Genomic DNA, 21756 nt, shown 5'->3' with positions numbered 1-21756 from the left:
GTGTTTTCTCAAAAATATTTTCTAACATTTCTTTCAATTTATCTTTGTTTTCCAAACTTTAGTCTTTTAAAAATAAAGTAAAGGTTCTATGAGTTTACTTGTCTGCGACGTTTATTAAATAGAAGGGTTTTGCATGTAAATATTGTTTAAATTTTTTTTTATTAAAAAGTTATAATGTTTTGTTTACATTGATTTCATTTAACTCTGATGTTATTGTAGGATTTATCAATCTATTTTTACTATTTTATTTGAATATTTTTCCTGTTTAAATATTTTACTCCTTTAAATATTTCCTTAAGTTAGCGAAAATTATTCCTGAAATAAATTTTATGCGATAGAAATAACCTGCTTTAAAACTTCTGCTTAGACTAAAACATTAATAGAACCTGTTCCATTCCTCGAACAACTTGTAGTATTTTGTCAAGTTTGAATGACATGTTTAGCATACACTTTTTCAGATATGTCATATGTCTTTAAAAAGTTTTTTCCACGCACTTGCTCAAAAAATAGTTGAAGGTTGAATAATAGTTTTATGAAATTCAAGATTGAATTTTCTAGCGATGGCCGTGAGTTAGTTATCAATCATGTTTTCAATCATGTCTTGCTAAAGGTCTTTATTTAATTTTTGAGCCAGTCCTGATGAAGATTGCTTTTCAAGAAAGTTGCCTTTCATTTTTTTTTAAAGGGCATATGATACGATGTCCAAATTAAAGGTGGGCGGCAGCGTGTTTATTCAAATCAAAGGTATAAATGTAAGATAGTACTTTATTGCGCAACTATTTATAATAAAGATATTTCAGTTTTACTATTATAAAGCAGTAAATAAGTTATGTTTACTCTTATTTTAAACTCAGAGTAAAACAACTGGGACCAGTCAACAAATGTTATTAAAATAATTAATGCAAATTCGTGAAACCTTAGCAGGAATCAACTTTTTGCACTGTTATTGAATTATGGCTCAAGCGAAAACCTTTTAATGAGTTTTAGTAATAAAAATTTAAGAATCTAAGAAACAAAATTATTCGTAAAAACTGTAATGCTAACCAAGCAAAATGATTAGGGTTAAATTTTATCCTAATGTTTAGCTAAATATGTGCCAATACAGAATATACAAGCATGCATATATACTATACGACACAAACATATTGGTATTTTTCATTTGTATATTTTCCAATTCAGATACAATCCATCAGATCAGCGATGGCTCAGGGAATAGAGCGTTCACCTTCCAAAGATGTGATCCGGGTTCGAATCACAGCGGTAGCTGATCGATACAAATCCGCGTCCGGCTTGCAGCGACCACAGTTCTGACGGGAAATATCCTCAGTGATAGACGAATCATGGGTTAGAGTCCCTTTGCCATCATTCTAACCATGGGAGATTCTCGTGGTCTTCCTCTCCATGTAACGCAATTGCGGGTTAGCTCCTCTAGGAAGGCAAACTTCTCCCGATACTCGATCCAGGAGCTCCTTGTCTTCTGGATCGGGTTCAAAATTACAAGGCTTCGGAGTTTAATATTTGTTGACAATCCAAAAATTGGGTCAGCTGTTCAACGACGGCTATAAAATAAAATAAAATATATTTACCATCAAGAAGAAAAATATTGTAGCAATCGTGGGAGTTGGTGATCAATGCGAACAGAAGAATGGTTGAGATTGTAAAAAATGTTTAAAAAATTAGTTTTCGATTTTTTTTTTTTAAGTATCAAATTTTCGCTTATTAATTTTATTAATTATCTAAGGGAATCACACCATCTCGATGAACCACTAGTTGAAGTAGCATTTTCCTTATGCATTTAATGCACAATAATTATAATATTAATAGTATGACTAAAATAAGTTCACTTTATTGTTTATCAAACCTTATGATAAAAAATTTATACATTTTTATATTAAACTTGTTTTTTAACTCTTGGATTACTCGGCGACTGTGGAAAATGGAGCTATGACTTATTTTTTCCTCTTTTCATTGAAGACAAGCATCACATCAGTTGAATTATTGGATGCTTCCTTTATTTTGGAGTTGCCTTTGGATAGAATTTGACTATTGCTTAGATAATAAACACGCGAAAAAACTTGCTCTACATGCTTCATAGTCTTTTTTTTTTAAGCAACAGAACTTTAGTACCTTGTTTATGTATTATTCTAAGTGAAATTTGTAAATATATTTAAAATTAACCTTTTTTCATGAAATCAGTAATAGAAGAATTTTACTGTACTCTCGGTGCAGTTTTTCTGTTTTTTTAGAACAACTGTTCCATTTCTTAAAAACAGTTCTAATGTTTCTTAGGAACAATTTTTCTATTTCTTAAGAACAGTTTTTTAAATAAGTTTCCCCGTCTCTTTAGAGCAGTGTGACCGTTTCTTAACTCCGTTTTTGCTCTAATTTCAGAATGTTTTTTCCCCCTACGTTTTTTCTTTCAAAAATTTGTCCGGGTGTCTTGTTTTATTAAAACACATTCACTGTAACTAAGATATAATATCTGAAATTAAGATGGCTATCCGAAATACCATTTTTATTATAAAACCAATTTTTATTACGAAATACCATTTTTATTACAAATTACGAAATACCATTTTTATTACAAAAATTATACAGAGGAAATATCAAGTTTTATTTCATTTATTTTGCTTATTAAAGTTTTAGAAATGAGAAATAAGTAATAAAACCTTGGCAGAGTGTAATACTGCCTTGCATTTGAAAAATTAACGTAAGTGACTAAAAATTCAAAATTGAGATTTTTATATATTTTTATATTATTATATATTTTAGATTTTTATATATATTTTTTTTCATTTTCTTTAATCTTCCAAATGAAGAAAAATGTTGACAAAAGTGTGAAAAGGATTTAGAAGTTTCTATACACTTGGCGTATACATCCTGGTATTCATCCTGGTATAAACTACATCCTGGTATTCAAAGTCTGAGCTGACGAATATTATGTTATGAAAAATAAACACCACTAGAACAAGGGGAATTATCATTTAAGTACGAACTAGTCTATGAAAAAACAAACTAAACTATGTGAAAAAAAAGTATATAATAACTTCATAGAATATTTTTGCCCTGTATTCAGAATATTTCTAACCCTGCATATTTCCATGCCCGAATTTCTCATGTTTTAAACAAAACCGTTTTCTCATCCAGACACAAAGAATATAAAATTCATTCTTTGAGACTGAAATGAACTATCTGAAATAAAGATGGCGAAATTTGTCCTGCAATTTTTTTTATTCTAAGAAATGAAGAAAAAAAAAGTAATAAAAACAGTGACAGAGTATAAAAGGATTTGGAAGTTTCTTTAACTCTGAAAAGCCTCAGGTGCAAATACTTTTCTGTTTCGCAGTTGGGTTGTTTCATTTTTTCGCGTTTCGCAAAAATTCTTTCTCACCCCCCCCCCTGTTTTTACAGACTCCAACAAAAAGAATTCTTAAAGTTTCTCATTTAGATTTCGAGTACAAAAAAAAAAAATCTCATTGTTTGCTTTGGGAAGACTTTTTCGAAACCTTCTTTAGACCGGAAATTCTGGGAAAATCGGGCAGATATGTTAAAATATAATTATAGCTTGAAGGAGAGAAACTTTGCAGACAACTAAAATTTATAATCTCAAAACTATTCCCTGGCGTGTGAGAAATCTCAGAGGAAGTCCGTTTTCTTCTTTCTTATGTATTTATTTATTTTTAGAAATCATTTCCTAATGTTTTGTAATATTTATTTTGAAACTTGCTGTCCTGAATTGTTGCTGCGAGGGAAAAACTCTAGTTACAACAGTTCAGTTCGCAAAAGTCAATAGAGACGTTTCGAGTTTTGAAAAGTTTGGCTAAACTAAATTACGTTGAGTTCGGGTTGTACGAATGTATTTAAAAAAATAGTGAAATGCAGTTTCAAATGCCGGTTTGAAAAGATTTAGGGGTAAGATAACCACTACCTTTAAATAAATTATCCCAACAAACTGAAACGGTTAGATGAAAAACTTCATTCACTTTAAAAATATAAAAATAGGAAATAAGTCTTGTTTTAATCACTCAAAAATAGGAGCCCATTTTCAAGACTTGCGAGTCGTGAATGATATGAAACAGAAGTGATTTGAAATAAAAAATTGCGCAAGTTTCAAACGAAAGTAGAAAAATAAAGGTAAGAACCTAAACTAGAAAAATAACAGTAGACAAGAGAGAAAAACAGAGCAAGAAAAACCACAGTAACCAAGTAGGGCAAATCAGGGTAAAATGCATTTCCATGGTTTTGAGGAACTAATGTTGTTAATAAGAGAATCAGCATTCGTCTGAATATAATAAGATTGCCGGGAATCAAGATGAGTTGATATGACTGGGATGGAAATAATTTTGGCCTTTTCGAAATTGAATTTATGAATTATTTCCAATTTATATATTTTTGAAGAAAATTGAAGTTTTTAATCAAGTAATAGCATCATTGTATCATGAAAGTCGGTAGTTTTTGAAATTTAAAATCTTACCATTAATAGATTTTGTTGATTTTAAGAGTTCTAGCTTTTTCTTTTTTAATATTTCAGTCTCTTTTTATTTTGTGAGACATAATATATAACATAAGAGATTTTATAAAAAAATTTTTAGAATATTTTCGTCTCCTAACTAGGTTTAACATAGATGTGTTAATTATAACAGATCCCTTTAATGACATCATCTTGTGTTACATACTATCGGTAGATTTGGACACACGAAACCTCCTCATCGGTTAATAAATCCAGATTTGTTAGATATGGGGTTGCTCATTTGAAATGTTATTGATTATAGCGAAAGAGAATGATGAATTCAGAGTTAGCGCAATCCGTTATTCAGTTCATCATTAGTTAAATTACTGAACTATGAATATTGGACCTTGAAATTTCTGCAGTTTTGCATTTATCGATAATTATAATTTGATTCACCGAAGCATCCAAGTAAAATGTAATTAACGTTTGCTGAATATTTCGAATATATATACAAATTTCAAAAGTTTCCAATCTGTAGCGAGAAATATTTGCGATGCAATGTTCTTTGTATATTTTTATTGCCTGATAAATGAAACAAAAGTTTTTTTAGCGTAAATGCTTTATAGTAGATATTTTTTTCATCTTGATTTCTTTGTAAAAACAATATAGTTGAACTAATGTTGATTTATTATTATTCATACTTAAATGATACTTGATTAACTAGTAAGTGGGAGAATTTGAGTCGCGTTTGGACTGTGCACTGCATAAAAAAATGTTTCTCTTACAGTAAAGTATTGCACCTGTATAAAATACTGCTAGAAAAAGGTTTAAATTTAACTTCAGTTTGAAAGTGTCATTCTAACATAACTGAGATATATTTTTATATATTGCTATTTCATTTTCTACTAGTCTGGAATAAGCTAATATATTTTTCATACTATCTTTTACCATTAATTTTTTTATGCGTAGTGTTTCGATGAAATTAAGAATATATTGAAAATGTTATCTTGTACTAATTATAATAAAAAGCAAATTAATTGACTTATAAAAATTGTTCTGATCAAATCGCATAGTTCGCTAGAAACGAGGCCTAGTTAAGGTTGTGCTTTGTTATTGTCAGCGTTCTATATCGAGCTTTTGATTCATCGGTAACAGCCTTCCCTGAGTAACAGCTTGGGTACGAAATTAAGGCGGCTTTTTTATCAACCATCCTCAGCTGGGATTCGAATTTGGGTCACCTTATTGTAAGGCGAAAGCTCAGTCCCCTGAGCCACCACGGCTCATTCCAATAATATTAAAATCTTTAAATTATATTTCATCAAAAAAGTAATTAGATTTTTAAAAAATAATGAATTTTATACGCTATGAAAAAAGCCAGTTTAAAATATGTACAATGTGCACAAGAGTTTTCTGATTTAATAACACGAACTACTGTTGAAAAGAGATAATATTTTTTTCAGACTATTTAATGTATAGAAATCGGAGATGTTTGCAATAATAGTAGAAACTCTCACTAAAATGATACTGATATTACTATTCCAAAAGAAAATGTTTTTGAGTTGCTTGAAAGATTAGATAAGCTCGATAAATGTACATACACTCTCTATTGCCGTATTTTTTTTTTTTTTGACTGACTCCGCAGTTCAGATTAGATTATGTTTTTCACTGTAAAGGTAGCAAAAAATAAAATTGTTTTCAGAAAAGCAATAGGTATAATTTTTTTTTGAAAAGTTAACTTTAAATTTATAAAATTAAAAAAAAAATTTCAGTACAAAGTTATATATTGACTTTATTTTTCTGATTTAGACACATGAATAGTTAGTACAAGGATAAATTTTTTTAGTCAAGTTATTGAATATGTCGAAGTAAAAGTTAGAAATGTTTGTCATAATCTTAGAAACTTACACCAAAGATAAAAAAAGAGAAAGATACCTTTGTTACTTTTTCAAAAGGAAATTATATTTTTGAGTTACCAAAAAGATTAGATCAGCTCGATAAATGAATGCTCACTATATTGCCGTTTTCCTGAACTCCTCCATAGCGTAGATAAGATATTTTTCACTGCAGAGGTAGCAAAAAATAATAATTGTATATTTTTTTTAAAAGTTGTCTTTAAATTATTATAATAAAAGCAAATTGAAAATTCTATGTAAAGTTATATATTGACTTTTTTTTATTTAAAAAACACGAATTGTTGGTATAAAGATTATTTTAGTCAAGTTATTGACTGTCGAAGTGAAATATTTGTAATAATATTTGTAATAATATTAGAAACTTTCACTAAAAAGACGGAAATATTTGTAATAATATTAAAAACTTAGACTAAAAAGATAAAAAGGAAACGGCTGTCGCACTTCCAAAAGGGAATTATATTTTTAATCCTGCGAAAAAGATTAGGTTAACAATAAAAACGAACGCGGTGTATTGCTACCGTTTTGCTTAACTCCATAGCACAGATTAAATAATATTTTCTACTACAAAGGTAGTAACAAAAATAATAATTAGTAATACCTGTTACTTTTCCGAAAATAATTCTATTTTTTAAAGATATATCTTTAAAATATTTAAAAAGAAATGAAAGCTCAATGTAAAGTTACACATTGACATTATTTTCCTGATTTAAAAAGATGAATTGTTGGTATTAAAATAAACATTTTGCCAAGTTATTGAACGTAATAGAAGTGAGAGTCAGAAATATTCGCAATCATAATAGAAACTTTCACTAACAAGATATAAAAAAAAGATACCTCTTCCAAAGGGAAATTATATTTTTGAGAGATTAGGTCAACAACAAAAAAGAACAAGCTATATTGTTGCCGTTTTCCTGAACTCCATAGCACAGACTAAATAATATTTACCCCTACAAAGGTAGTAACAAAAATAATAGTTATCAATACCTGTTACTCTTCCAAAAACAATTCCATTTTTTCTTTCAAGCGATATCCTTTAAAATATTATAAAAACAAATTTAAAAGCTAAAGTTACGTATTCACATTATATTTCTGGTTTAAGAACATGACTTGTTGGTATAAAGATAAACTTTTAGTCAGGTTATTGAATATATAGAAGTGAAAGTCAGAAATATTCGCAATCATATTAGAAACTTTCAGTATAAAGATATATTTAAAAAAAAGATAGCTCTGCCACTCTTCCAAAAGGAAATTATATTTTTGAGTTGCGAAAAAGATTAGGTCAACAACAAAAAAGAACGCGCTCTATTGCTGCCGTTTTCCTGAACTCCATAGCACAGATTAGATAATGTCTTGAAGAAAACAGAAAAGAAAAAAAAATTCCAGGATAATCGGGAGTTGGCGGGGAGCTCAGAAAATAAAAAAAAAGAAAGCAATTTTCGGTGGCTGCTTTCTTTTTTACCCCTCCTCCAGAAGCGTCTCGTCTTAGCCTAGTGTAGTGGAAGGTTCAATTACTGCAAGTTCTGAGTAAAACTTCATTTACATAATGGAAGTTGGGAAATTATTTTTTTTTAAGTTAGACTTTTTCTCGTGGGACTAAAAAATAGTGAGTTTGAGAAGGATGCATTTTTTAATTTTTTTTTTATTTGTTGGCAAAAGATCGAAGGATGTATATCTTTCATTGTCTTAAAGCAAATTTTCACTGAGAAAATGAGAATTAGTTGCTTTTTTTTTTTTCCTGACGCTATATAGATAAATATTTTATTCCCAAGACAAATATCACGACAATTAAGTTTGAGTTAGATAGATTGAAATTGAGTGCGAAAGGAACATGTTGGCAATTTAAATAAAACAATTTTAATGCGTGCTTTAGATATTATGACTTTCATTTTCAACCATAGAATGCTTAGCCATGCTCTTTTTATGTCGAGACGTTGTACCATTTTAATCGTAAATGATGTTATAAAATGTATTTTTTTTTATTGTAGAAAAACAAATTTTTAGAGGGAAAGCGAAAATAATTTTTTTTTTCTCTGGAAATATTTAGATTAGTGTTTTAAATGATAAGTATATAAAATAAGATGGTTATAGATGGAAATAGATTAGTATATAAAATAGGATGGAAATAGATTAGTATATAAAATAGGATGGAAATAGATTAATATATAAAATAGGATGGAAATAGATCAGTATATAAAATAGGATGGAAATAGATTAGTATATAAAATAGGATGGAAATAGATTAGTATATAAAATAGGATGGAAATAGATTAGTATATAAAATAGGATGGAAATAGATTAGTATATAAAATAGGATGGAAATAGATTAGTATATAAAATAGGATGGAAATAGATTAGTATATAAAATAGGATGGAAATAGATTAGTATATAAAATAGGATGGAAATAGATTAGTATATAAAATAGGATGGAAATAGATTAGTATATAAAATAGGATGGAAATAGATTAGTATATAAAATAGGATGGAAATAGATTAGTATATAAGATGTAAACAGATTAGTATCTAAAATAAGATGGTTATAGATGGGAATAGGTTAGTATATAAAATAAGATGATAGTCAGGAATGGGTATGATGAGTATTTAAGCAATGCGTAGGAAATTCAAATAAAATATCGCTAGTTATCATTTGAATATTTTAGCTTGTATTTTTAACCCTGGTCAATATTACTTTTATATTGACTGGATACTCTACATTTTTCCTCTGGAAATTTGAATAATTTGTATCTTTCATTGTCTTTCCGCATGTTTTCAACAAAAATCCAGAAATTAGTTGTTTCACCTCTGCTTCTGTCAGATCAGCGTTTTCCAATTTTTTTCAGCTACGGAGCCCTAAACGAGCAAATGTCTTTTATTGGACTTCTGGCTTTATTTAGAAGTTAATTGGCAGGCGTGAATATGCTAATAAAAAAAGTGGAAATATTTTATGTGAAGAATGAAATTCTTTTCCTTGTTTCATCAATAACTGTCTTAAAATTACGTTTTATGCAAACTGATGAATTTTTGTTTAATTTTGTCTGAAGAGGATTTTTGTTTAGATCAATTTTGGCGTATACATAAATAGAAATGAATAAATTAGGCTGAATTATAGCTTTTGAAGAAAAAAAAACTGTTTTAAACTGTAAGAAAAATAAAATTATATGCCAAAAATAATTCATTATTCTTGAATTTGGCTATTTTATTTTGAATTGTCAATTTCGAAGAAATCATTTGTAAATGCATATTCCAAAATCACTCAGCATTTTGTTATCCATGTTTTTTAAAATTTGCTTTTTTTTTTTATCGCCGTTTTACTTAAGCAATTTCATAAAAATTACCTAAATACTAAATTGATTATTGCTTGGATATAAACTTATTACAAGCTTCAAAAATCATTTTTAGTTAGAAGAAAAGTCTTAATTCGTGGAACCTCGGTGACCTTTCCCCAGAATTCTTGGGCTCTGCGGAACACCTAGAGAAACACACCGAAGGAAACATTGGTCTAGATTAGTGTTTCCCAAAGTGTGGTACGTTTACCCCAGGGGTACGGGAACAGTTCAGCGTAGGTACGCTTCCTTATGTGAATTATTTTGCAACAAACGAAAATTTCAAAAACTTTTATTTAAAAACAAAGTTAGACATTAAAATTTACAATTACGTATTTTTCTATTGGCTATTTTTTGCAGAATTAATAGCTAATAATTGGTGGTGTCAACAGCCAGTTCTGATTTTCAATTTTTGTACAATTTTTTTATGGTAAAAAATACGTTCGTTTTTTTATTAGTGTTACACAGCGTTACGAAAAATTTAGAAAGGGTACACAAAAGTCATAAGTTTGGGAAACACTGGTCTAGACCAATGTTTGTCTCTTAATAATGTAACAAAAAATGACTAATAAATCTGTACTTATTAAATTTAAGTTGAGTAATATAAGTTGAATAATCTAGTGAATCATGTAAATAAGTTGAATAACATTTTTGCCTATTGTAGTAGATGGTTCAATTACTCTTAAGTTCTCTGGAGAAAAAAACTAGAATTGCAAAATGGAAGTGGGGAAACTAGTATTTTTATTTTTCAACTTTGTCTTGTTCTCATGGGACTAATAACTAGTGAGTTAAAGAAAGATTTTATTTAATTTTTTTTTAATGATCGAAGAATAGCGAAGATCGGAAAAAGTGAGAAACCATAGAATATGTATTTTCTATTTTTGTTAATGCGATTTTTTTTGTTGAGAAAATATATTTTTCAGAGTCTGAATAGATGAGTAATTTTTCCCAAGACAAATACAAGACAATCCTTTTATTCTATTTAATTATAACTTTTTTAGTGCGTGCTTTAGATATTGACTTTCATTTTTATCTGTTGAGGGCATGGCAATGCTTTTTTTTTATCTCTAAACATTATACCACTTGCTTATAAATGATCTAATAAAATGTAGCTTTTAATTGTTGAATAGCATGTTTTCTTTGGAAAAATGAAAATTAGAAAAGTGGATGAATATGTTTATTTAGAAAGTTAGTATGTTATTCCCAAGATGAATTACAATGGCAATTAAGGGATGATGAGTACGGAAGCAATATATTAAATAATTTAAACAAAATTTCATTAATAGTAGCTTTAAATATTGTATCTACCATTTCTAACCCCCCCCCCTGGTAACAGGTATGTTATTATTTCTAACACATCATACCACTTTTCCCCTGAAAGATAGATTAATTTCATTGTCTTCAAGCAAGTTTTCAATTATAATCTCGAAATTAGTTGCTTCGCATCTGCGTTATATGTCTCTCCCATGATAAATTAAAAATGACAGTTAAGTTTGAGTTTGATATAAGCTGAGTATGATAGATAAGTTGAGTATGTAGATAAATTATATGTAGATAATATACAGCTTGTTTCTTATCTGCGCATTCACTAAACATTTCTAGGGAAGAGTCAACACTTCATTTTAGATAATGTTTTCAATTTTTATTCTAAATCATAGTCAGTGCAGCTTTTGAATATTATACCACTTCTGAAAGTTTGACTGTATATATTTTTCATATTCTTAAATTTTTTTTTTTGATGCATTTAAGTACGAAAGCAGCTTAAAGGTTGAATACATCTTTTTAGTGAATAATTGAACTCAGATATTATAATTTTCATTTTTCTCTCCAGATTAAACAGGCTTGTTATTGTCCGATTGTTATAGGGTAATTTCCTGCCATGTGTGGTGAAATCCAAAAGTATAATTTATTATGCATCGAAAGATTGTTGCAAATATAATTAAATGGCCGAGCTAATATAACTTTCTTCAAACCAAAATTGCTTAGTATAAATCAGTACTTAATCGAAATTATTAGATGTTTAGGGTTCTATGAACTGGAATAAAACTTTCAATCGATAAACTGTGGAGAAAAAGTTTGCTTAAACTCATTCTTAAATTTTAAGATTCATAATAATTGCTTTATGAAAAATTTTTAATTTTTCATGTCATTTAGGGTTAAATTCGAAAGTATAATTTGTTATGCATATTAAGGTTTTTATAAATAAAGAAATATCAGAGCTAATAAGAATTCCTGCAATCCAAATGTTAGTACAAATAAGTACTTAATCGAAATTATTCGATGTTTAGTTTTCTATATACTAGAATACATTTTTCAAACGATAATTGCGTGGAAAACGTTTGCTTAAATCCAATCTACACAATAGTCGCTTTAAGAAAAAATTATGAATTCATAAATTTCTGTTTATTTTTAACTTTTGTCATACCACATAAATTTATCTTTTTACTGCATATAGAATCCGCTATTAGTTTCATTCTTAAATTTTAAATGAACGTAGCTGCTACCTTAACAGCGAGCCTTCAAAACTAAATGTATATTTTAAACTTATGTCTTGCAACATAAATTTACCTTTTTACGCGTGCTTACAAAATTCGAAAAATAAACTACGCCATCTGCAAATGTCGCAAACATAACCGCTTTTTTATTTATTTACATCTGAGAGCCATTACATAGAACTTTTCGAGTGAACTGCATGTCATGTCATTTATTCTTCGTCGCGTGCCACAGCCCATTCAAAAAATAAAAATTAGAACCCATTTTCGGTTGAACTCAACTGCAGATTGAGAAAAATGGGTGGGATTGTCATATACGAAATGGTTATCCTTGTCGCTGTCATTTTCCAGTTTGTATATTTAATATAGAATGAGCTAACACTTAAAAACGTATTTGTTTATTTATTTGTTGCTTAAAGCTCCACGCCTAATTATAATTACTAGTTTAAGTTTTCTAACTATCGGGGATGGTTTTGCAATGTGCGATGAGGTTTAGTAATTAAGGTTATCTATTACTCCCAATATTTGTTTATTGGATATTTAGTATTTCTGAAATATTATAAACGAGTTGAAAAATACTATTCTACGTTAGTCTTTGCTTATTTTGAACAGCGTTTATATCATGGCAATCTCTTCGCTTATTTTAACACATAGGTAAAACTTTTTTTCAGTTATATGTTCCTAAAAATGTAGTGAAATAATTTCGTGTTTGTAAAAATCTCTATGTATCAAATTTTTCAAAGATAAAAACTAGATTTTATGAAATAAGCTATAATATATGTAGAATATGGTAAAGCGTAGAATAATATTTTATATTAGTCTACCTATTTTCATTTAAAAATACTATTCTATGTTAGTCTTTGCTTATTTTGAACAGCGTTTATATCATGGCAATCTCTTCGCTTATTTTAACATATAAGTAAAACTTTTTTTCAGTTCTATGTTCCTCAAAATCTAATGAAATAATTTCGTGTTTGTAAAAAATCTATTATTTGTATCAAATTTTTCAAAGATAAAAACTAGATTTTATGAAATGAGCTATAATATATGTAGAATATGGTAAAGTGTAGAATAATAATCTATGTTAGTCTACCTATTTTCATTTAAGAAGTGTTTATAATTATTCAGCAAGCTTCCATTTAAATAATAAAAGAATTTGATTCTTACCAATTCATTTGCATTAATATGGTATCATAGACGAATAAATTTATGTTTTTAATTATTTTTTGTGAATTTGGTATATGTTTGCAGATTTGCTAAAGATATCTCCCAAATAGCAGAAAGATTTTGCTTCCTAGTAAAATGTTTTCTCATTTCCGGTTACCTTTATTTTTTCCAATAATTTTTCAGTGAGAATATTTTTTCGTGTTGGGTTGAATGTATTGATTTGATCTTTAATTAAAACTTTAAGCAATCTCTTTAATGCTTTTTTTTGTTGATGTTCTGTTGAGCTTTCCATTAAAAAGTATTAAATCTTATTTGTTTGTTAAAAAAGAATATATTTCGAAGATTCAATTAAATGGTATCTTAGTAAAGTGAGCCGAGTTTGAAAGATTTTACCTTTAACGCAGAAAAAGACACCATTGTTTCGTGCTGTATTTCATAACCACAAATTATTAAAATGCTAAATATATTTTTCACTTATTTCGATATAAGTTAATACAAAATAGCGAAAAAAAGATGAAAAATATGTTAATTAATTTATGCGTCAAAAGGTTAAGATACCCTGCATAAAACATTTAAGAACTGTGGTTAGTAAGTAGGCGTTACTCATTTCAAAGTTATACTCGATATAGAGATTTTATGCTTACATAAATAAATGAGTAAAGAAGTAATTTATTTATATGAACTAATTAATAAACATTCAAACTTTTCTTTAGTAGTTTAGTTGGACTCATATATTTTAAAATTGAAAATTATTGTAATAAATAATTAAAACAAAAACTTAATTTTACCCCCTTTTAATTTTAACGTTATTTCATATGTAAATAGAATTGCTTTTCCAGTAATACTTAGTTTTAATTTAAATGTTCCAATAAGTGTAATGCCGATCAGTTAGCAAATTAATTTGAAATATGCCATAATGATGTAACTTTTTTCTCTTTCTATGGGATCGTTTTCAATGACAGCGAAATGTTTCAATGTAAATAAAATATTTCTAGTCAATGCTGATCAATATTATTTGACTTAAATTCACCCTTAATTTATGCATTCGTTTTGGTTCTTCAGAAATTCGTTCGTAAAGCTAATTTCAAAATAAAAGAAATACAGGACAATGGATATGCTTAAGCCAACACTATGCACTTTAAAAGTAAAGAGCTTGGAATATATTTTTTGTTGCATTCATACAAGTACTTGATTCGCGTATGGAGAGTTTAAACTGAAATTAGTTTTGCTCGGAAAACAAAAGATTTTTTTCTTGAAACTGTATTTTATTTTATTTTATTTACTTATTTATTAAATGTACAAGCTTATAAAGAACACACACCAACATATAACCCCTCGCCTATGCCCCTAAAAGAGCATTTATCGGTTAATGGTTGAGGTTGACGACGAGACAGATAGAAAAAAGAGAAAAAATGACAAATAGAAACAAAAAAGAGAAGAAAATAATGGGAAATATAAAATTAAAAATAAAAAAGTGTAAAAATGACAAATAGAAACAAAAAAGAGAAGAAAATAATGGGAAATATAAAATTAAAAATAAAAAAGTGTAAAAATTGAAAAAATAAATAAAATAGTAATGATTATTCTATTAGCTAGGGCATTTGATTTAAAAGTATCTAGAGCTAATTGGTCAAGTTTAGTAGTGGTTAGTGCTCAACATTGCATAATTTTGTCATTTTTTCATGATAATTATTATAGGTTATCTTCGTATTCTTCTAGAAAATTAATCAGGTTGGTTACCTTCTGTTTCAACAGCTTATAAAGAATATATGCTTCTTTGAAAATAACACTTAACTTCTTTAAAAAAATAAAGGGCTATCTCAAATTGATCAATAATACTAGGCTAGTATGTATCTAAAAAACTGAAATTTTGTAATAAACCAACTGGTTTTATAGTTATTATACCAACTGGTTATATAAAGTTTTATAGCGTTAAATATTCAAATATTTTCTTAGCGTTAACTATTCAAATCCTAAAGATTCAAATTTTGAATCTAATTATATTTTCTTTCAGTTATGCAGTTGTTATAAACCAGACTAAAATATTAAAAAAAATCAATTTACTCTTAAAATAAAATTTTTCTTTCACGTCAATATTGACACAACTTTTTTTATCGTTTTAACGGTTCGTTTTAACCTTATTAATAAAATAATTTATTACAATATTACACGAAATAATTTTTTAAAACGCTCTTTATCTACCACGCGATATCGCGAAATGAAATTGATTTGTTAGTTTGGGCCGATAAAGCAGATCGTATTATCATATAACTGTTTTTGCGGAAATTTTTTTTTCTCATGACAATAATATATTGTTTCTTGAAATAAACTTTAAAAACTAAAGTTGCTGCTAAAATAAGAAAATTTAACTTTGATTATACCTGCATAAATTACCACTCTTTAATGATATAATACTCGGCCAGGCAGACAATAAACGTCTAAGGACGAATTAGTACTTTCAGCCTTTGTCCTAATATATTTAGTAAAATTAAGAAAAAAAATAACTTATTGTTTATACTGATTTAGAGAATTTATTATTTATATCTTGTGTTAAAGTCACACAAGTTTATTATTTTAAGAAGAGGAAAACGTATATATTGATTTGCCATTTTTGCCGCCGACCTTGTGTTTTTCTGAGACCAAATATTTCCAAAAAAAGCTCCAGCATCAGGTCTTAGCTATTGATTGGCTAAATCGTAACAAACAGGATCGATCGATTTATTTTTGTGCAACTTGGATGCAATGGTGTTGGAAATGGGAAGAAAGCTTTGCGACATGATCGAAAGGTGTTTCTACTCTTACCACACGATGTCAAAAAGGCATACCACCTAACAGAAGTGAAATGAAGAAATTCCGTGACATTTTTTTGTTCTTTTTTTTTAAAGAAAAAAAGATTTTTCCATGAATATATCTTTCCCTTTGTCGAAAGGAACACTTTTTTTTTGAAGCGGCTCATTTCAGAACAGAAAGTCTGCATTGCATAGTGTTATTTCTTTGACGCAGAAAGAAAAATGTTTTAAAAAATATATGCGGAATTCTTATCTCTATTTTGCATGATATTTGTGTTAGGTTTGATGGGAGAACGTGGAAGTTTTACCAAAGATCTTTTGATGTACTTAAACTAAAATGAAGTTGGAAATTCTCCTGGCTAAAATAAGTAAAAGAACAAACATTTCCAGGAACTGTGTCAATTTTTGGTGAACTTAATTCAGTTTCCTTTTTAGTATCTGGACACGTTCAAAAATAATTTTATATAATTCACAACTGAAATTAAATTTTTTTTAAGTCTTCTTTTTGCAAACTTGGAGTTGGTTAACAAATTTAGATTTTTCGAAAATAATCACTTTAGATTGCTTGAATAAATCTCATTATTAATTTGACTATTTTTCATTAATGTAATGTTTTTTTTTCTGAAAAAATGGTTAAATAACAATTTATTGAATTGTTGTTTTACCATATTCAAACAAAACAGCCAAATACCCATAAATAAGATGTTATTCAAACTGTTAACTGTGAGAAAAACTGCTTACTGACTGTTTTCATCTAATACGATTAAACAACCAGAATTTTATTGCACCAACTAGGCCCATCTAATAAAGCCACTTGGTTTCTTTCAGATAGGAACATGTTATAGCTGAGAGGGTTAATCTGTCAATCTCTTGACCGACAAAAGGGAGGTTTCAGTCCCAACGTTGACATCACAATATTTCCTCTATTCCTTCAACATATGAAGAGTTTCCAGTGTCTTACAATCCACAATTTGTGACCCTGGACTATTAGAATGTTATACTCTCATTCCCGCCTAGCTAGAAATCTACTTAATACAAAATCTAAATAAAATATTTACTTAATACAAATATAATATTACTCTAGTATTTCTTATGTCTTACGAGAGATGAAACAATCAGATAAACTAATTAAATCATATTCCTTGGTTTATTTGATCAAATACAATTCAACCACAGCCCAACTACAATGTTCAGTTAAATTTCGTTTTTACCATAAAGGTAAGAAATATTCTTTACCTTAAACCTCACGGTTAATTCGCTTGGCAGACTGCTGTCGGTTATTTTACCGTAATTTTAGAATGAAAATTCTAACAGTGTGTAATTCACAACAAAAAATTCACAACTAAAACTTTAGGTTTTCTTTTTGCAAACGTGAAATTAGGTCACAAATTTAGATCAGTTTTTTTTAGTAAATATTTACATAAATGAAAATGGCTCTTGTTCAAACAATCGAATATGACTTACGTTTTCGCTAATGGCATACCCTATAACTTCTATGGAATTTCCGTAGTTTCGGAAAACACTTTCCTTGTGATAACGAGGGCAATATATTATTATTTTAATAAGAATGAAACGAATTCTGTCCACAACTACTAATAAATAATTTAAACAGGTATATAAAGGATCAGAGAGATCAGCGTTTGCATTAGGTCTTCCGCTGAACCCTAGGGTTCCGTGGAAGGGTTACAGGTCTTCTGAGAATTAAGACGCTTTTAATCAGTTGCAATTTTCGAAGCCTGTCATTAAATTTATAATTAACTAATTATCCATTATTTATTTAACATTTTCGTTATTTTTATGAAATTAATTAAAATACTTGAAAAGAAAGTAAAATTTAAAAAAGAAATTTATTTTCTAATAACACTATTTTGATGAAAAGAACATATATTTATGAAAAGCATTAGTATTTCGGCTGAAATAAAAATATCAATGAAATAGTATGTTTCGCTGTATCATTCGCGACCTTTTTTCCTTTTTATTTCAACAAAAACAATATTTCAGCTTTTTCATTTTCAGTTGATGCACACAATGAAATAAAATTATAAACTAAACTACGTGCCGCTACACAGTTGTAAAGTCAATTTTCTGACATAAAATCCAATTTTAAGATTGCTATTGATAAAATATGATTTTAAAAAAATTTCATACTTTATACATTCATTGAATTTTTTTACCATGATTAATAAAATTTTAATTAATAAAATTTCGATTAATAAATATTTTTAAAATAATTAATAGTCTTTCTTTTAATTGATATATTCCAATAATATATTATAATTTGAATAATATATTATAATTACTAATAAAATTTATTCATCAAGTCTAAGTCGAGGTTCCGATAAAAGCGGGCACCATAGCAAAAGAAAAAAAAGCGCTGAAACAGACAAATGATCGTGTTAAGTTCTGCTGAATGTTTCATAAAAATTTGTTTTAAAAATTTTCGCTTTAATCTATTATTACTTGTAAAACATTTCGCATAAGCTTCAAATGTTAGAGGGTTTGCCAAGTTAATTATTATTCTTTCTTCACTATTAAAAAAAATATTTAAAACGACTTTTTAATGTAATAAATTACTATTGAGTGAAAGGGATATAATAAAAATTTATTTCCATTCGCTAATTTTTGTTTAGCGTTAGCGCTTCGCACTGTCGTGGCACAGGTCCCTGGTTCGATCCTCGGGCCGGGCAGGGTTGACTCAGCCTTTCATCCCTTCAGTGGGTTGATAAATGAGTACCAAGCATGCTTGAAAGCTAAACACTGGGGGTTCCGCATTCGGCTGACCACCTGTCCGGAACATCTGCTCCTGCACCCCAGAGCCCAAGGTCAAGAAAGCTGAGATGGGCACAGTAGGCCTTGGCCCTCTATGGGCTGTCGCGCCACTGAGAATAGAAGAGAATTTTTGTTTAACAAATTCAGTTTATCCATTTTACTTCGTAATGAAAATGTGCCTTTATAAAACAAGTAACTGTGTAATTTTTTTTTCTTTCAAAAAGTTATTAAAATTATAATTTTATTTGACTTATTTAAACAGTTTTTATCGAGATTTTCTTTTACACATTTTAAAATATATTTATAATATTTAAGAAAAATAAGAAAACTGGATAAAATGTTTCATAATTAGAAGTTCATGATTCAAACTATTGTTGGGGAAGGAGATAAATGACTTGCTGGGTAAAAACTGTTCTTAGTCGAATTGATTCCAAAAAATAAGCAAGTAATTAAAAACAAAACTTAATAAATGAAACTTATGTAGATTTAGATTACGACTATTCAACAAATGCTAAATATTTTTTTATACCAAAACTATCAATATTCAACACCAGTTAATATAATAATCAAAAACTTTCATTTACTTGAAATTTGAGAAAATTGGATTTCTTATTGTTGTTTGCAGTTATATTGTTTAAAACTGTCTAGACATTTTTGATGAATTTCGCTTTGTACGAAAAATCTTGTTTTTCTTAATTATTTGTAGGAATTACTATTTTTATTTTTCTTCACTCTTAACGTCTAAGAGTGTATGATGTATAATTACATTCTAAAGCATTTTGTAATTTCAATACATTTTTTTTTAACATTAGTCTTTTAGAATTCAAATGAACATTGGTTCATTTACTCAAATATTTAATTTTGAAAATAAGGTTTAAAAATATTTAGTAATAGCAGCCAATTCCTTCATAATACAGATAAATCTCATAGTTAAAAAAGCGTAGAATATTTATGAATTTGTTTTATATTTTCTTTAACTATGAAATATTTATTTCTCTTTCGTTCGTTATTATTAGTTGAAATAGTTAAATTAACGTAATAGTAACGTTAGTCAAAACATTAAATTTCGGACAGTATTTGGAATTAAAAATAAGCGCACATAAATTTAGTTCACAAAATATATGTAGGAAAATGCCTTAAATTTTATTTTAAGTTAAAATTAATTCTCAAAACATTTTTCGAAAATTTTATAATTTACTTGATAATCAAAGTGCTATAAGATTAATCGTGCAGCTTTAATGTAAAAAAGAAAAACTCAACTCTTTTCACTGATATAAATTTCAATTGCACAACTAATGTTATTTTTGTTACAAAACTATTTTTGTTTTATCTACTTTCAGTAATATTTTTTTTTTAATTCATGAATATAATGGCTACAAAAATACACTGATTTTAAAACTTATTTCATTTCTTTTCAGGTTTATTTTGAATTTAAGTATGTTGCATAAGCTCAGCGAATAGGATTGTTTATAAAGTTTTCAGGTAAGAAATTTAACATTTGTTAATGACCTACTCTGAACTTTTAAATTATTATTGATTTCCTTCGATTTGATTGTTAGATTAAACTCAAAACTTAAAACTTTCGAAGATCAGTACTAGAATCGCAACAATTAGAACCATTTTGCACTGTCAGAGAAATTTGCTTGATTCCAGATCCAGTTAGCCAAGCGTTGGATCCTATAGATTTTAGTAAATAAATTTTTGTTCTTATGTGAATTACTTAGACAAATATTTATAATTGAGGTGAAAAAATTACTGCTTGAAATTATTAAAAATTATTAAAATTATTACCCATAATATCCATATATTATGGGAATTATTTTAAGTCATAAAATTACATTAGAACATTTTTGAGTTGAGCTGTTGAAACAGAGCATCAATTATTGAAAAAAAAAGCACGGACAATTATTCAAACTGTTAAAACATCTAAGTTAACAAATGAAATAGGGATAAATAATCTGTTGATTAATAAATTCTAAAACTAAATTTATTTAGCTAACTTTCAAAATGTGAATTAAAAAAAAGATTATTCAAATGAATTTAATATAAAAGTAATTCGTGAATATTGAATAAAGTATCTTTTTGTTATTATATACTTATCTAGCTCTTTTCTTTTGATAGTTTCGCAATTTCACCTTTTTGTACAAATGTATTGGGAAAATTAAATTTTTCAACTCTTATATGATATAAAATGTTATTTTGAATGAAATACTTTTAAATCATATCGTACTTTTTAAAAAAATAGATATAAGCAATTTAAATTGAACATTTATTTAGTAATACTAATTTCCTGGAATTCGGTAAAAATGTAGAGGAAGTTGCGGTAAAAGTATGACTTTCAGAAAAATCTATTGGAGTCGAACATTTTAACAACCGATTTCACAACCCTGGTTGGATCACCAACCACTTGCGGCAGAATTTGCCCCCAACTACAGGAATCTGGGTAAAGGTCCAGTAACTAGTATTTTTTTAAGCTGAATTTTTTAGAAAAATGTTCTGTAGGAGAGTGTTTTCCACGTTTCAAAATGTTCTCCGTGAAAAATTCAAGTGTCTGTCAAATTGGCACTACGTTCTCGACCCCTTGTTTTTCTTGCTAGTGCCATTCCTGCGACACTAATAGATAAATAAAAAAGAAATTAAAATGATTAACGTTCTGTGACGATGCCTTTTACCTCAAAGGAAAAAAAATATTTAAACTCTGATCAAATGCTTTTGATGTTTCAAATTAAAATTACTACTAAAAGGTAAATACAGAAGCATCACAAGCAATGTCAGTTTTCACATTGCTCGAACATAAGATTTTTAATTTTTTGCCGATGATTACGATTGGTTGCGATTACAATTACGATTGGTGT

General features: G+C 28.0%; 1 protein-coding gene across 2 annotated transcripts in view; it reads left to right on the top strand.

Annotated features, from left to right (window-relative positions):
• LOC107439155 (polypeptide N-acetylgalactosaminyltransferase 13) overlaps positions 1-21756 on the top strand; it is a 326736-nt gene that overhangs the window by 152712 nt on the left and 152268 nt on the right. For both annotated transcript variants that reach the window (XM_021148903.4, XM_071181345.2), the window contains one exon: positions 20320-20383. The gene's annotated coding sequence lies outside the window, so the exon portion shown is untranslated. The remainder of the gene's footprint in view (positions 1-20319; positions 20384-21756) is intronic.

This window comes from Parasteatoda tepidariorum, chromosome 8 (assembly GCF_982258835.1).
Source record: "Parasteatoda tepidariorum strain Cologne lab strain chromosome 8, Ptep-v5.0, whole genome shotgun sequence".
Taxonomy (NCBI): Eukaryota; Metazoa; Arthropoda; class Arachnida; order Araneae; family Theridiidae; genus Parasteatoda; species Parasteatoda tepidariorum.
This window is presented reverse-complemented; position numbering and strand designations above follow the sequence as displayed.